The following is an 18738-nucleotide window of genomic DNA, read 5'->3' as shown; positions in this document are numbered from 1 at the left end:
TGTTTACCTGTGCAACAAATCTGCATGTTTTGCACTTGTATTCCAGAACTTAAAGTAAAATAAGAAAATAAAATAAAATAAATTTGTGTGTGATTTTTAAAGGAAATATTTATTAGGTAAATCATCTATGCTAATTTGAACAGTCCTATTGGAAATTATAGTATTCTCTAGGTGATCTACAAAAATATAAATTATTTATTTAGGCAAATATATTATTCAAGTAAATCAGATTTAAATTATTCTTGTTCTTTTGGCATGGAATTTCTAAGCATTGTAGATACAAGTTCTCTTCTAGGCATAAAACAAACCTATTCTCTTTACATACTTAATGGAAATCTGTGACTTTTTTTTTTTTTTAATAGGTCCATGTACTGCATTCATTACCCAGGCTGGAGTGCAGTGGTGCAATCAGAACTAACTGCAGTCTGGAACTACAGGGCTCAAGTGAACCTCCCCTCAGTAGGTAGAGCTATAGGTATACACCACTGCACTTGCTTAATTTTTTATTTTTATTTTTTATAGAGATGGGGTTTCACCATTTTGCCGACACTGTTCTTGAACTTTTGAACTCAAGTGATTCTGGTGCCTAGGCCTTTCAAAGTGCTGGGATTACAAGCATGAGCCACTGTACCATCTCATGGTTCAGTAACTACCGAACCATGTCTGGTTTGAAAAAATATACCTTGCTTTAATTAATTGCAAAATGTCAAATGGTTTCCTTCCTTTCTTCTTTTCCTTTCATTCTCCTGTCATTTCTTCCCTGTGGTTTACTTCACTTGTTTGTTGGCCTAACAATATTAGGCCCAGTTCTAGTGGATCTAAGATATTCATGTTCTAGTAAGCAAAAAGCAAATAGTCCAAAAGCACTACCAAACAGCAAACTACCATTAAGAAATAGTGATAGGTGTAAATATACTCATTTAAAAACTACAATTAAATCTAAGTGATATACATTTTATATTGGAACACCAAAATGTAGGCATTATTTCACCCGTGATTTTCTGCTTCTCCAAGTTAGGAAGTGTGGGGATTATGTATGACAGGTGGAACAAACATGGTGGACTAGAAACACAGTAGTGACCTTCTCCTGCTAGTTATCGTCTTACCTTTTAGGAACAGTAGGCCATTTCAGAAGATTGATGGGCCAGAACATGACTTCATATTTTATAATTAAGTAAAACAGATATATTGTCCTCTATAAGCAAACATTAGGTTCTTTGAAAAGGCCATGCCTTTCAGTTACAAGGGAAATATCAACAAAGAGCTACTGTCTTATCACAGTTGTGGCAATACACTGGTTGCTTAGGGATGCAACCCATGAATGGGCATTTACAGTGATATTTATGCTGGGCTTTTATCCTTTTTCTTCACCTTCTTCTGCTTCTCCCCCTCCTCCTCCTTCTCGTCTTCTTCTCTGTGCTCCTCTTCCTCCATTTTCTGCTTCTCCTCCTCCTCCTCCTCCTCCTCCTCCTCCTCCTCCTTTTTCTCCAAGTCTCCTGTGAAGAAAGCATGGGATAGTTTGTTAACAAAATACATGGTGGTTATTTATTTAACTAATAAAATGTATGTTGTACTTCTGTTCAAATTACTAAAATGAAAAATACTCCTATTGACCTATATGGGACCACATGTGACTGTCTACTAAATAAGACAGAATCCTCTTTATTCTGGAGATGTCATGTGACTAGCTTTACTCCTACTCTTAAGGAGTTTTTCATATAATTCAGGAGTCAAGCAAGATTAAAGGCTCAAAGAGATAGAGAAATTCAGGTTAGGACTAATTACATGAGATTAAAATTGGGAGATGAAGATCCACACTGGACCTGCAGATTGGGGACATATAAGCCTATTAATTATAACCAAGACTATGAAATTAGAATAGATCATACAGGAGGGATGCATAGAATCAGAGGAAAATAAGCTTGAGGAGCGATGTCTTGGTTAGTGCTGATGTAATATGTGCATGAAAATAGAAAATCCATGAAAATATTTGTGATCGTAAAGATGAGCAGAGAAGAGATGTATTTCTAAGCAGTTTGTATATTGCAGAAGCCAAGAGGTTGAAATATTACGAAGGAAATCTTCATTTCCACAAACAAATGTGGCTGTGAAATTGGCAGTTGCTGAATATCTCTAATTAAATTTTCTTGTATTTAAGGTATTATAATAATAGTTAAAATTCAGCTAAATGAGAATATATAAAAATACATTGTAAATAAAAATGCCCCAAATGCAAACATCATTTTATTATCCTTTTAACCACAAAAATCTTCATTGGAGAGTATATTAATTTTACAATTCTTTAAGAATAGAGGAGGAAATGTAAAACAGATAACAGTAAGAAAATATTTTTGAAAAACCTGAGAATCACCTCAAGGATTGAGATGTCGGAGAAAGTTAGAAATTTAATTAAATTTATAGTAACTTAGAGGGGACTGAGAGTGGGAAGTTTAAAGAGGTTATGCAAAATGGGCTTAATTTTTCTTTTTCAAAATATGTAGTGTTTTTTTCTTCTGGGATTTACTAGTGGATCAGGTGAATTGGATGCTTTAGAAAACTAATAATATCTTTGGACGTTTTATTGGAAAGAAAGAATGAGACTATAAAACTAAATAAAAGAAAAATTGTTGCTAAGCAATGTTGTGCTCCACATTTAGAAAACATAAAAGAAACATTTTTTTTCTTTTAGATTAGTTTTCCTGGTAGAGCTGCAATGTAGAAAAATTCATCAATTACAGGATTAAGATTTTACTGAATAGAGATTCTAAAACTCAGAGTTCACTGGAGTTGTCTCAGTTATTACAATATGTATTGAATGATGAAGTCCTGGGTTGGAAGAAAATGAAATAAAGAATGAACAGACAGAAAAAGTCAACATAAGAGTATTAAGGCTCTACAGTTTTCTGTAAGGTCAAAGTACAGGTATCTTTTCTTCAAACTTTGTTTCACTTCCAAAATATAAATCAGATCATGTATTCATTCACAGACATCCATCCTAATTCAAAGGCTGTGCTTGACCCACAGAGCTTTAATCATCTGCATGCCCTTTTTCTGTGAGCTGACAGATTTTGATCTACTTCTTGCCTTCTCTGTCCATATTAATCTCCTTGAAGTTTTCCCAAATACAACAAACATGTTTCTTCCACAAGAGATTGGCATTTGCTATTTCCTCTGCTGGAAAATTCCTTTCCTCTATTCATTCCCAAAATTAGTTCATATCTCTTCTAAAATGTCACTGTATAAAAGAGGCTTTTCTTGGCTATTCCATTTAAAATGTCATCTATGCCCTAGCCCTACCTTACACTTCTTCAGTACACTTATCGCCTGAGATATTACCTATTAATTTTTTACTTGTTTTTATTTCCAAACAACAATGTAAACTCCCCATAGGCAGGCTTTCACCTGTCATTTTTTTTTTTTTTTTTGCAGCATAGTTATATACATTTTGCTAAATTAAAAAAGTTGTAAATATTTTAAAATTCATGTACATTTACATTTACACAAACCATACAGTAGTAATTTACAGATATTTTGCTGACTATATACAATAAAAAATTATTCAAGTGGCAGAGAAAATCATTTTTGAGAATTATTTTTATCATGTTTTATGATAATATCCATAAGATTAGCTCCTGTATCCACATCATTCTGTGTCTGTTTATCTATTGTTTCTTTTTCCTCTAGTCATGAATGTATGGGGAATTTAATAACTGTGGGGGAAGAATGGATCCTGTAGGATTTAGTCATTTTGCAATATCCCAGAAGAGTATTTTTGAATTATTATTGATGAAAGTAATTGCTGTTTCATTTTGACCTAATCTGCCTACTCTTCCAACCTGATGGACATACTCATCCATGCCTGAAGGTGTATCAGAATTGACAACCAGCCGGACACTGATCAAGTCTAGGCCTCGTCCCAAGACTCCTGTGCTCACTGCACCTTCACAGTCTCCTTCAAGCAGTCCCTTCAATATATTTTCCCTTTATATTTGTGACTTCTCTGAATGTATAGATATGCTTTTCAGCCCTGTGATTTTCTGAATGGCTTCACTCAACAGATCTGCTCCTACTTTGCTGCCCACAAATATAACACTGGAAGCTTAAATAATTTCTTATCATTTAAAATTTCAAATAATTTTTTCTTTTTGGCTGGGTCTTCTACCCACAAAATAATCTTATGCACATTGACACAAGGTAGATTCTTTTCTCCAGTGATAATTCTCACAGGATTATGAAAACACTGGCTTGCTAGTTGTTCTATGCTAGTTGGAATTGTGGCTGAAACCAAAATGGTCTGACAATCATTAGGAACATTTTCCAAAATGTCAAGCACTTGTTGAAAGCCCATCTCTAACATGGTATCAGCTTCATCTACTACCAATCTTTATACCACAGAGTTCTACAGAGCTCTGCTTTATTATACCCAGAAGTCGCTCAGGGGTTGCTATGATAACCTTAACATGTTGTTGCAGACGATAAAGCTGTGGGGGTAAGGGTAAGTCCCCTACGAGAAGCACGGTTTTCAAGTGTGGCAGGCCACTCATCCATTCTTTAGTTTGTCTAACTAACTGAATGGCTAACTCTCTGGCTGGTGTAAGAATGAGTGCAAATGGAGTTTTGCTCTCAAGTAAAGCTTGCATGATAACAGAAAGAGAAAAACAGCTGTTTTTCCTGTACCAGTATCTGCGCTGGCCAGAATGTCTCTTCCCAGAAGTCCCACAGGAATCACCTGTATTTGGATAGGCATTGGCATCTCATAGTCGTCTGTCTTATACCTTGCTGTGTCTCCAGCATCTAGAACAGGGCCTGACAGCTAGTGTCACACAAGTATCTGTTGAACGAAAGTCATTGCTGACAAACTGATGGAGGCCAGTAGGTGGTTTGTGTTCTGAGTTCCCCCTACTGTGCAGTGACATGGAAGTTACTTACTGTCTTGTAGAAACTGAGATAAGAAATGTGAGGATCTTGGAAGCTGAGAAAATGTGGGGTACCAAAGGAAGCCAGGAGCCAATCTAATGCTAGAATAAATAGGCTCAATAAGCTAGCTGAGCTTAAGGATTATATGCTTATAAACCATAAAATAATACAGGCCAAATTAGGAATAACTGACTCTAAAGGACATCTGACATAAAGTGGTTCAGTGAATGCTACTTAAATTGGTAAAAGAAGTGATGAAAGGAATAGCTATATCTGTAATATGAAAAATAGAAATAAAGGACTTTCACATAAGAATACATTTAAAACATACTGCATTTATAAAAAGAATGAACTTCCATTACTCAGAAACAGCACTGCAAACAGCTTAATGGTTTGAAATTGCAGCTATTCAACCAGACATCCATTAGAAAGTCAGGGATCTTGAAACAGAGAAAATACATTAAATCATACTCTTTAATTTATTCTGTTGTGTCTTTTTGGTAATTCAACCAATGCCTGTAAAAACATTCCTATTCTTTCTGGTGCAGAATAGCAATTTATTGATCATCAAAGTTAATATAATGCAGGGCTCAAAATAATATTTGACACAGAATAGACAAATAATTGTTAAATGGATATCAGAATAAATAAAATTATCATCCAGCATCTGCAATTTAAAGTTTTCCTTTCTTTTTTTTTTTAAATTATACTTTAAGTTCTGGGGTACATGTGCAGAATATGCAGCTTTGTTACATAGGTATACACGTGCCATGGTGGTTTGCTGCATCCTTCACCCCATCATCTACATTAGGTATTTCTCCTAATGCTATCCCTCCTCTATCTCCCACCTCATCCTATTCCTCCTATAACCCCTTACCCCCCGACAGGCCCCGGTGTGTGATGTTCCCCTCCCTGTGTCCATGAGCTCTCATTTTCAACACTCACATATAAGTGAGAGAATGTGATGTTTGGTTTTCTGTTCTTGCAACAGTTTGCTGAGAATGATGGTTCCCAGCTTTATCCATGTCCCTGAAAATGACTTGAACTCATCCTTTTTTTTGGCTGCATAGTATTCCATGGTGTGTGTGTATCATATTTTCTTTATTCAGTCTATCATTGGTGGGCATTTGGGTTGCTTCCAAGTCTTTTCTATTGTGAGTAGTGCTGCAATAAACATACGTGTGTGTGTGTGTGTCTTTATAATAGAATGATTTATAATCCTTTGGGTATATACTTAGTAATGGAATTGCTGGGTCAAATGGTATTTCTATTTCTAGATCCTTAAGGAATCTCCACACTGTCTTTCACAATGATTGAACTAATTTACACTCCCACCAAGAGTGTAAAAGCGTTCCTATTTCTCCACATCCTCTCCAGCATCTGTTGTCTCCTGACTTTTTAACGATCGTCATTCAAACTGGTGTGAGATGGTATCTCAATGTGGTTTTGATTTACAGTTTTTTAATGACCAGTGATGGTGATATTTTTTCATGTTTTTTGGCTGCATAAATGTCTTCTTTTGACAATTGTCTGTTTATAATCTTCACCCACTTTTTGATGGGGTTATTTTTCTTTTCTTGCAAATTTGTTTAAGTTCTTTGTAGATTCTGGATATTAGCCTATTGTCAGATGAGTAGCTTATAAAAATTTTTTCCCATTCTGTTGGTTCCTAGTTCACGCTAATGACAGTTTCTTTTGCTGTGCAAAAGCTTTTTAATTTAGTTAGATACAATTTGTCTATTTTGGCTTTTTGGCTTTTGTTGCCACTGCTTTTATTGTTTTAGTCATGAAGTCTTGCCCATACCTATGACCTGAATGATATTGCCTAGGTTTCTTTCTAGGGTTTTTAGGGTGTTAGATCTTATGTTTAAATCTTAATTCATCTGGAGTTAATTTTTGTGTAACGTGTCAGGAATGGGTCCAGTTTCAGCTTTCTGCACACGGCTAGTCAGTTTTCCCAACACCATTTATTAAATAGGAAATCCTTTCCCCATTGCTCATTTTTGTCAGGTTTGTCAAAGATCAGATGGTTGTAGATGTGTGGTGTTATTTGTAAGGTCTCTGTTCTGTTCCATTGGTCTATAGCTCTGTTTTGATACCAGTATCATGCTATTTTGATCACTGTAGCCTTGTAGTATAGTTTGAAGTCAGGTAGTGTGATGCCTTCAGCTTTTTTTTTTTTTTCCCCCTTAGGATTATCTTGGCTATGTAGGCTCTTTTTTGGCTCCATATGAAGTTTAAGATGCTTTTTTTTTAACCCAATTCTGTGAAGAAACTAAATGGTAGATGTATGGGGATAGCACTGAATCTATAAATTACTTTGGGCATTATGGCGATTTTCACAATATTGATTCTTGCTAACCATGAGCACGGAATGTTTTTTCATCTGTTTGCATCCTCTCTTATTTCCTGGAGCAGTGGTTTGATTTGGCTCTCTTTAAGTCTGTTATTGATGTATAGGAATGCTTGTGATTTCTGCACATTGATTTTGTAACCTGAGACTTTGCTGAAGTTGCTTATCAGTTTCAGGAGATTTTGGGCGGAGACTATGGGGTCTTCTAAATATACAATCATGTCATCTGCAAATAGAGACAATTTGACTTCCTCCTTTCCTAATTGAATACCCTTTATTTCTTTTTCTTGCCTGATTGCCTTGGCCAGAACTTCCAATAGTATGTTGAATAGGAGTGGTGAGAGAGGGCATATTTCTCTTGTGCCTGTTTTCAAAGGGAATGCTTCCAGTTTTTGCCCATTCAGTATGATATTGGCTGTGGGTTTGTCATAAATAGCTCTTATTGTTTTGAGATACATTCCATCAATACCTAGTTTATTGAGAGTTTTTACCATAAAAGGCTGTTGAACTTTGTCAAAGGACTTCTTTGTATCTTTGGTCCTTTTTCTCTGATGGATTACATTTATCTTTCTGATATGATGTTGGATTCAGTTAGCCAGTACTTTGTTAAGTATTTTTGCATCTATGTCCTTCAGGGATATTGATGTGTTTTTTTTTCTTGTTTGTTTGTTTTTGTTGTTGTTGTTATATCCTTTCCTGGCTTTGTGTTAGGATGATACTGGCTTCCTAGAATGATTTAGGGAAGAGTCCCTCTTTTTTGTCTTATGCAATAGTGTCAATAGAATTGGTACTCACTCTTCTTTGAGTATCTAGTATATTCTGCTGTAAATTCATGACGTCCTGGACTTTTTTTGTTGTTGTTGGAATTTTTAGTAACCATCTTGATGCTTGTTATTGGTCTGTTAAGAGTTTCTAATTCTTCCTGATTTAAGCTAGTAGGTTTGTATATTTCCAGGAATTTATCCATCTCCTCCAGGTTTTCTAGTTTATGTACATGAAGGTGTTCACAGTAGCTTTGAATGCTCTTTTGTATTTCCGTAATGTCAGCTGTAATGTCCCCATTTAATTTCTAATTAAACTTATTTGGATTTTCTCTTTTCTAGGTTAATCTTACTAATGGCCTATCAATTTTATTTATCTTTTCAAATAACTAAATTTTGGTTTCATTTATCTTTTTTTTTTCTTGTCTCAGTGTCATTTAGTTCTTCTCTCATCTTGGTTATTTCTTTTCTTCTGCTGGGGTTGGGTTACATTTGTTTTCAAAATCGCCATACTTCTAGTTCCTTGAAGTATGACCTTAGATTGTCTATTTGTGCTCTTGTACATATTTTAATGTAGGCATTTAGGGCTTTGAACTTTCCTCTTAGCATTACCTTTGCTTTATCCCAGAGATTTTGATAGGTTGCATCACTACTATCATTCAGTTCAAAACATTTTAAAATTTCATCTTGATTTCATTGTTTACCCAATAATAATTCAGGAGTAGGTTATTTAGTTTCAATGTATTTGCATGGTTTTGGAGGTTCCTTTTGGAGTTAATTTCCAAATTTATTTTGCTTTGATCAAAGAGGGTACTTGATATAATTTCAATTTTCTTAAATTGATTGAGACTTGTTTTGTGGCTGATCATATGGTCTATCTTGGAGAATGTTCCATGCACTGATTAATAGAATGTATATTCTGCAGTTGTTGGGTAAAATGTTCTCTATCTTGTAAGTCCATTTATTCTAGAATATAGGTTAAATCCACTATTTTTTTGTTGACTTTCTGTCTCAGTGACAACCTGAGTAGTGCTGTCAGTGGAGTATTGAAGCCCCCCACTACTATTGCATTGCTCTCGATGTCATTTCTTAGGTCTAATAGCAACTGTTTTCTAAATTTGGGAGCTCTAGTATTAGGTGTATATATATTTAGAATTGTAATACTTTCTTGTGACAACACCTTTTATTGTTATAAAAATAGTCCAAAAGCACTACCAAACAGCAAACTACCATTAAGAAATAGTGATAGGTGTAAATATACTCATTTAAAAACTACAATTAAATCTAAGTGATATACATTTTATATTGGAACACCAAAATGTAGGCATATTTCACGCGTGATTTTCTGCTTCTCCAAGTTAGGAAGTGTGGGGATTATGTATGACAGGTGGAACAAGCATGGTGGACTAGAAACACAGTAGTGACCTTCTCCTGCTAGTTATTGTCTCACCTTTTAGGAACGGTAGGCCATTTCAGAAGATTGATGGGCCAGAACATGACAATTATTTGGTAAGCAATGTATTCCACATTTAGAAAACACAAAAATCACATTTTTTTCTATACATCTCAGTTTTTGTAGAGAAACATGATATAAAATTTAAGAATTTAGATGATTGGGATATTAGCAAATAGGGTTACTCAATCCCAGAAGCTTACTGGAGTTATTTGAGTTATTGCAAGAATATAGTGAATGAAAACTTTGAAGTCCTGGGTTAGAGGAAAATGAAATAAATTTTAAAAGGAACACATAGAATAAAAGGACATAAAAATAGGAAGGGCCTACAGGTTTCTGTAAGGCCAAAGTGTGGATATCTATGATTCAACCCTTGATTCCATTCCAATATATATTTAAGATTATATCTTTCTCCAATGTCATTCATCTCGAATCAAAGACCTAACTTGGGCTGCAGAGCTTTAATTACTTGCATATCCCTTACACTGTGACATAATTTATTTTGATCTATTTGCCTTTTCTGTCCATACTGGTCTCTATGAAGTTGTCCCTAACGAAGCAAACATGTTTGTATCACAATGGATTTGCATTTGCTACTCCTTCTGCTGGAAAATTTATTTCTCCATATCACTCCCATGCTTAATTAATATCTTTCATAAAATGTCACTATATCAGCGAGTCTCTTGTTGACTATCCTATTTAAAATTGTTTCTATGCCCTAGGCCTTCTTATACTTCCTTAGGACAGTCATCATTGCCTAAGATATCTGCTATTTATTTACTTTTTATCTACATCTCCCAACTACAATGTAAACTCTCTAAAGGCAGAACTTTTGTCTCTCTTTGTTTGCAACATCTAGAAGAGGGCCTGACACCTGGCTTCATTCAATAAATACTTTTTGAATAAAAGCCATTGCTGACAAACTAATGGAGAGTGTTAGATGGCTTATGTGCAGAGTGCGTACAGACTGCTGTAGGGTGACTTGGTGGTTATCTTCTGGTCCAAAGGGACTGAGATTAAAAATGTGAGTATTCTGGAGGCTTAGCAACTGTGCTGCCTCAAAGGAAACCATGGGCGAATCAAATCTTGGCATAAATAGCTGTAACAATTTAGGTGAGTTTGAGGACCATATGTTTGTAAGATATGAAACACAACAGACTGAATTATAAATAAAGACCTCTGACATTGTGTGCCTCAGTCTGTGCTAGTCAAACTGGGAAAGAAGATGATGAAAGATATCATCATGCCTATTAATAGAAAAAAGAGAAATAAGGAACACACACATAAGAATATGCTTGAAATTTATTGCTTTTGAGAAGTGATTTCTATTACTCAGAAACAAAACTGAAAACAGCTTAACAGTTTAAATTTCAATTATATCATCAAATGATAACTTAAAAGGCAAGTATCCTGAAACAAAGAGTATACACTAAATTATAGTCTTTCTTTTCATTTGCATTGCTCTTTGATAATTTTTCAAAAAGTAGTGATAGTGTGGTATGGTATGAAGGATGGGAATATGCATGTAGAAGTTGTATTTGCCAGTCAAACCTGCACAGAAAAAGAAAAGATTATCTGTAAAATTCTTACTCCCCTAAATATATTTGTTCTGGCCTGGTACAGAGTGGATATTTATATACAATGTTAGTTTACAAAATGCAGGGCCCAAGATCATATTTGACACAGAGTAGACAATTGAATACTCATTAAATTGGTATTTGAATGAATGAAAATTATCATTCAGCATCTATAAATTTTAATTTAAATGATTTTTCTATCATTATATTATTTTCTTCTTCTACTTAAATATAGCGCATACATTTCATTTATACATATTTCCCCTAAATAATATTTCAATACATCCTTCCTTGATTAAGTATCATCAGCTATTACCTAATGCCTCGGGGATCAAGTTCAGGCTCTTCCCCATATCATTAATGGCATAGAGAATTGAATGGAATGTAATCTCCCAAATGCACTGAAAAATAATTGAAATACTTTGGACTATTTTAACTTTGAATTGTAGAACGATCCTCTTATCTACAACAGTTTGCTCTATTTTGTAGTAAAATATTTAGTCTTTCATTGAATTTAGAACATATAATGTTGTGTAGAGATAGGTAAAACTGACCTAAAAAGAAATTGATAATATTTGTTTTATATTAACAAGCATTATGTTAATAATTTCCATAGTAATTGCTCAGTAGAGTTACTTAGGGTGTAAAATGCAAATTTCTCACAAGTTCCCAGATGGTGCTTATGTAGCTTCTCCAAAGATTGTATTGTGGAAGTGAAAACTTTACACAACACCTAGCTACAGATTTAGTGGCAGGGAAGCCCTACAGTTATAACTATATACCTTTCTGATCAACAGATTGTATGTGATATGTCTTTCAAAAGTGTCACCAATTCTATAAAGCGTATTTAAATGTTAACATAAATACACAATTTGTTGATGAGAAAACTGAGGTTTGGGAGCATTAGGGGTAGTTCAAGGTCATGAAACTAGTAGTTGTCAGGGCCAGGATAGAAACCCCAGGGTTCCCCACCCTATAACCCAGCCTTGTAACCATAGCAGGAAAGAGACTTTATCTCAGAAGGATTTAGATAAATTAATACACTTCAAAGAGCTACGGCAGGATGCTTTCTTATACTGTATACTGGAGCTGCTGTTGTTTTAATGGCTTGTTTTTTTCTTCTTAACTGTCAGCACTGATACTTACAGAAGGTCAAAAATGTCACTAAACCCATCTTACCTCAATAATCATGTCCTGCAGTTACTGATGATATTAAAAGAGATATGGTGGGTATGGGTTTGGTTGTGGTGGATATGGTGGTTGGTATGGTGGTTGGTATGGTGGTTGGTATGGTGGTTGTGGATATGGCTGTAGATAAAGGCCATACTCCTGTATACACAAACAAGGAGAGAGCGAAAATTGCAGAAAATTGAGATGATGACAGTACAAGTGTTTAACAATAATTGTTATTAAACAACTAGATTGTTAAAATTTTAGAAACTTACATATTACTTAGATAATTTTTTCCAAACTTTTAATTAGTTTTTTCTTTTTGGTTATAAACAAATTTTAAAAGCATTTGAAAATGATTATTTACCTTTTTACTGTGTGTTTACAGTTTTGTGGTTTTATTTAACATGCAGGAACACTGATTATAGGCTACCACTCCAAAAAAGTTTTAAATTTTCTTCAAATTACTACCTCCCAGCAACTATTTTGCCCACCAGTGAATATTGTGGAAAGGAGACATTTACTAAATTCAGATAATGTGGTGTTTCTTCAAGTCACTCTTAATGAGCTGTCTCTTACGATTACTACATTCTTTAATACTTCTTCCTTCTGTTAACACAAATAACCGTCATCCCTTTTTAAACATCTTTTTATTTGGTGTTACTTTAATCCACATATTCACTATATTAGTAAGGAGACCTTTTACAGCCCTATCTCATTGACATTATATGTCAAAATACTGTGATGTAAAGATACATACATTAAGAAAAATGTTAAATAAATGAAATTTGCTGTCTCATTTAAAATGGCCTGTTTAATTTAATGAGTTTATCACCCTCAAAAAAATCAGAAGGTGCAAATTTCCCATTGTTATGTGTAGATATGGGAAATTTGCACCTTTTCATTATCTTGTGTAGTTATCAGCCTTTTTGCTCCATGAGGAATATAGTATAATTAATAGAATTAGAATTTTAGCTATTTTTTAGGTCAGTGTGATTATTTAGGAGATGATACTTGAGGGCTCAAAGAGTAATTAGTTTTACCAGGTTGGCATTATGAGTTTCACTTTAAATGTTTTCGGGACACAATACATTTGTGACTGTTACCTGTGTATCATAAATAAAACAAAGGCCACTTTTGCAACTACTACACATATTTGAGAAATAAGTATTGATTCTTCTAGAAGAATAAGTAATCAGATAATAAAATTTATTTGTACTACACCCATTATCAGAGAATACTTACATAGTTTCTTCCGTATCTACGATAACGTTTCTGTGAAAAATGAAGAAAAGCTTAATAATTCAATACAAAGGTAGGGAGGACAAAACTTCAGTTTTCCAGTGAATGAAAATGACTCACCTCTTCAGATGAATCAGCTCCCTTAGAAAACAGTAAATAAGAAAATAGTTAATATCTTAATGTTAATTAAGATGTAATTCCAGATTGGTACAAAAATGAACTCAGCAGCCACAATTGTGAATAAACTAAACAGGATGTGGGCAAATCATCGATAGACACTGAATTAGTTGTTTTTGCTTCATGACATCTTCAAAATGAGTTAACAGTATGCTTTTCTGTAATTAGTGTGCTATAGTCAAGTATAAATTTATTTTGATTTATACCTCTTTTGTGTGTGAAAGGGAGTAAATGGTTATCACTGGTGAATGAAAAGTGAAACTTTGTAGTTTTTCATAAGAATATGTTCTCAGTAGCTCAAAAGTTACTCACATATAACATTATTTAGTGACAGAGACAAGCATTATGTTTTTCACTGTTTTCCTTATATTTTTATTTTTTAGAGGCCTATCCTTTCATAACAAAGAATGCAGTAAACTGTGATTTTATAATCAAATTAGTTTTTGAGATATCTGTCAGAATTTATCTGATAAGTTGAAGTATTTTTATTCTTTTGTGGTTAATTACCTACTAATGTCATAGCAAGGAAAGAAACAGGAGGTAAAAAGGAAGTAGAGTAGAAGAAAGAGCTCTAGAGAAGTCAAGTGCTTTACTTAGTGATACACAGTAGTAAATGACAATACAGGCTGGGAACTCATGTAATAATCTGAGGTTTTGTTTTATAGTTAAAAATAAACAGCTTTATTTTAAAAAGGATTTGCTAAATAAGTATGTGCTAGTTTTCAGTTAGTTTTTGCAAGGAATGACTTGAAAATTTCTACTTTGACATCTTTTAACACTTGGATTCCACTCCAGTGCATCTAGTTAATTCGTGAGATTTCTAAATTCATATGTTCTAGAGCATTACATGTTTAAAGATATTTTTACAGCTTTCAGTTCCCCATATTTAAGAAGCTCATTAAAACTTATTTTATTTCATATTAAACTAAATATACTTTAGTATATGAAGTTGAACATGAATATTTATTCTAAATCCTTAAATAATTTATGTAGGTTAATGCAGAAAAAATGTTCATATGGAAACATTAAAACATGTAAAACTGTATTCAAGTAAACACCAGTATATGCCAGAATACAAAGAATAGAATGACTCTTGGGAAAGGTACTGAGAACATATTCTTCAAAATGTCCTGGTATACTTACAATCATGGAAACCATGAAAGCCAAGAGAAAGGCAAAGACAAGAAACTTCATAGTTGACTGGGTCCTCTGAAAACATAAGTGGAAATTCAGTATCACATTTTTTCTTGTATTCATCCATCAAAATTTCCTTGATTATATGGTGCTCTAAAGCACTGGGAGACATACTCCAGATAGAAAGACAATTAAAACCCACTGCCTGATAGCATGAAACTTGGAGATTTATTGGCAACTTGATAAGTAAAAGTGAATGCTTTGATATGGAAAGGGTAAGGCATTAGGGAAACACACAAATCAACACCTTAAACAGACCAAAGGAATGGGGGTATGAAGGTAAAGAAGAAAGTAATGCTCTAGTTGGATTACATGGAATGATTAAAGTGGTGTTGGGAGATTGCAAAAAATGAAAAAGAGAAAGCATACCACATTGAAAGTGTAAACAGTTCAAAATGTAGGGAGGGCAAAATGAGACAACATGATTACTTAGGTTTTGTGACATTATAGGGGGCCTTACATAATGACCTTAGGGATGATATTTAAGGTACAGTGTAAAGAGATGTTTAGACGTTAGAATGACAAGCAATAGGCACAGGCTTTATAATAAGGTCACTGAAAATGAGCCAAGTTTCTGTTTTGACAGTTGCAAAAATGGTGTAATCTTCAGATTAGAACTGTAATGATATTGGGTAGAGAACAATCAAACTGTTAAGAAGTGAGAGGAAAATATTCATACCTTCTTTGAGAAGTTGAATTGATGAAAATGACTTGATAGTTTAAATAAACTCATTCAACAAAATTAACCTCATATGAGACTGTGATATGTTATCATAAACATGTATAAGCTAGTAAACCCAGTTCTTTTGCTATTAAACAAAAAAAGTTAAACATTATTTATTTGCAAATTATAAACATCTAACTAAAAACATTTTCATTGAAACACATATTTGCCTTAAGACTTACAAATAAATGGCATTTTTACTTGTTTATTGCAAACAATAGAGTAATTCATATAAAGGTAATGGCCTTTATTATTCTAATCTCTTTTACCAATAACTTGTGATAAAACATTTCAAGAATATTTTTCACCTAATTATAAAAAATTACTATTATTAATAAATAACCCTAAATATCTAAAACATAAAGCAAAACTCATGATTTATGTCATTTGCTTTGTTACTTATTCATTGATTTGCCTCAGTTATTTAAATTGAAATTTCTGGTATTAGAGTAACCACATTACACATAAAATAATATGTATCTTGGGGTTTTTCTATAACCTGATAGATAAACTTATCCATCAGTAATTTTGTGATACAAAAAGCATGAAAATGTTAGTGTTTTTTGGCTGAGCTCAGTGGCTCATGCTTGTAATCCCAGCACCTTGGGAGGCTGAGGCCGGCAGGTCACCTGAGGTCTGGAGTTTAAGACCAACCTGACAAACATGGTGAAGCCCCATCTCTACTAAAAATACAAAATTAGCCAGATGTGGTGGCGCAAGCTTCTAATCCCAGCTATTTCGGAGGCTGAGGCAGGAGAATCCCTTGAACCTGGGAGCCGGAGGTTGCAGTGAGCCGAGATTGTGCCACTGCACTCCAGCCTGTGAAATTCCATCTCAAATAAAAAAAAAAAAAAAAAAAAGAAAACATTAGTGTTTAGTGTTTTTTATGCCTGTAAATTGTATTGAAAGTACAGAATCAAAACGTGCTTATAAAAGAGTGGTTTCCTTTTACTAACCGTGATAAACTGAAAGATGGATATGTAGACATAGATATATAAATATATATGTAATGGTTTTTAAAAAATATTTCCCAATGACAAAATAATAAAAATATGAAATAGCAAAATCTTTCTTTTCAGCCATGTCAAAAGTGAATGAAAACAAATAGTATAAATCAGTAAGATAGTAAAGCGTAACTGTTATACAATATTTTTTATTATGCAGAATAACATAACTGTTTAAAATGATGGAAAGGTAAATGAAAAGGTAGTGAGAAATGTTTGCTTGTGGGAATAAAGTAAATTTTTAAAAGCTAAACTTGTGAAACAATATATACATTTGCAAAAAAGAGAACCTATGCTATTTTCTTAAAATTTGAATTCAAATTTAAGTTAAAGGTAAAATAATAAGTAGGAGAGTAGATGCCAGTATCTAGACAAGGCAATAAAAAGTTTTTTAGAAGTTCCATGAGGAAAGAAGCTGGAATATGTCTCCATATTTCACATTATTTACTTTGCACAATGATTGCTGATTTCAACTTACAGGAGTTGAGATTCTCAACTCACCTTCTGATCCTAAAAGGGTCATCATTTCTCTCAATGGTTTCTTTATGAGAAATTATCATTACACAAATACACATTTTTATAATTAGTTTTCAAAAGATTTTAGGAAGCCACAGTCTAGACTAAGCTATCATGTTAGTTTATACATGAACATATTACCTTTTATTCAAGATGAGACTCCAGAAGCAGTGAAGTTGAAGCAAAGCCTCAAGAGTGATGTGCTTCCCTAGAGGACTAATGTATTTAAACACACTGAAATGCTCCATTTGTTTTTGTTAAATAATGAAAACTAAAAGCAATGCCCAAAATCTGTCTCTACAAATGATAAAAATAACCTTAACAAAGTGATTTTGCAATAGATGATTGTGAATACAAAGCAACCAGGAAACAACTGGACCCACTGCATGTTAATCCCAGCGCTAGTCCAGGCATGAATGAGTCAGACAACGGAAAAGCATGCTGGAGGAAACCAGACACAGAAGTGATAGCAGTGATAAAGATGTTTCTGTGATACACCATCTGCTCTATTTCCACAGGTATGTGTCCAAGGTGGAACAACTCTAGGGCAAAAAAATACCATGTTATCAAGATTGTACATGTTCTCCAATAAATCATGATAACTGGCACAATAAAATTATAGTCATTATATACATCAAGAGTTTTTCTTCAAATCATTATCTCGTAGTTTTACCATCTTCCATTGACTTTAGAACATTTTAAGTTACAAAATGAATGTAAACATTTGCAAAATTCAGTTATCTTTTGGGCACTACATTATAAAAAATTCTTATATTTATGGTGAAATGACTCTAAATGTTCAGTGATGTATATGTCCCATATGACTAAATATATATTTTTGGAAATTCAATTTAATTTCCTAGAGTTTTTAAGGATATATATTTATCCATAGCAGTCATGTGTTGACATGATTACACTAAAGTGAAAAAAAAACAAAAAACATTTTTTCATTACAGTCCTAAGAAAATTTGTGTAAAAATTACCCTACTCACTACTGGTTGGATAACTCAATGTACTAAGAACTGAATATCAAAAACTTAAGCATAACATTGAAGTAAGTTATACAGCCTAGTGCATTGTTCCTCAGAGTGTGCCACATGGAACCATCTCAATCAGCATCAGCTGGAGTCTGTGGAAATGCAAATTCCTAGTACCCCTTTCCAAACTTGCTGAGTCAGAATCTTGGGGTTGCCCCAAGAAGCTTGGATTTTAGCATTATCTCCAGGTGATTCTTTGTGTATTGTAAAGTTTGAAATAAAGCTGGTCTTGGTGGCTGATGCCTGTAATCCCAGTACTTTGGGAGGCTGAGGCAGGAGGATTGCTTGAGTACAGAATTCAAAAACCGCCTAGGTAACATAGCGAGAACCCCATCTCTACAAAATATAAAAACTAAAGAAAAAGACAGACAATCACATAATTGTTTCGTAAATGCATTAGTTATCCTTAGGTTTCATTCTGTAAAGAGAACTTTTGGTTTAATATTTTGTATCAGGTTATTTATTTATTTATTAAATTATTTATTTTATTTTTTATTTTTATTTTTTTTAAAGATGGGGTTCACCATGTTGGTCAGGCTGGTCTTGAACTCCTGTCCTCAGATGATCCACCCACCTTGGCCTCCAAAGTGCTTGGATTACAGGCATGGGCCAC

The 18738-nt window shown here is 33.7% G+C and overlaps 2 long non-coding RNA genes and 1 pseudogene across 2 annotated transcripts; all 3 read right to left on the bottom strand.

The window, feature by feature from the left end:
• Positions 1 to 3679: 3679 nt before the first annotated feature.
• On the bottom strand, positions 3680 to 10556 carry LOC116537307 (annotated as a pseudogene).
• Positions 10557 to 10763: 207 nt separating this feature from the next.
• Positions 10764 to 12354, bottom strand: LOC116537270. Its single transcript, XR_004263051.1, has 2 exons — positions 12241 to 12354; positions 10764 to 11035 (listed from the first exon to the last, which is right to left on the bottom strand). It is a non-coding gene; the product is annotated as an uncharacterized LOC116537270 (long non-coding RNA).
• Positions 12355 to 13593: 1239 nt separating this feature from the next.
• On the bottom strand, positions 13594 to 17310 carry LOC116537269. The gene is made up of 3 exons (XR_004263050.1): positions 17230 to 17310; positions 14794 to 14859; positions 13594 to 13614 (listed from the first exon to the last, which is right to left on the bottom strand). It is a non-coding gene; the product is annotated as an uncharacterized LOC116537269 (long non-coding RNA).
• Positions 17311 to 18738: the final 1428 nt, after the last annotated feature.

Source organism: Sapajus apella, unplaced genomic scaffold (assembly GCF_009761245.1).
Source record: "Sapajus apella isolate SASKATOON/1434 unplaced genomic scaffold, GSC_monkey_1.0 scaffold108, whole genome shotgun sequence".
Taxonomy (NCBI): domain Eukaryota; kingdom Metazoa; phylum Chordata; class Mammalia; order Primates; family Cebidae; genus Sapajus; species Sapajus apella.
The sequence above is the reverse complement of the archived record's forward strand: the minus strand, read 5'-3'. Positions and strand labels throughout refer to the sequence as shown.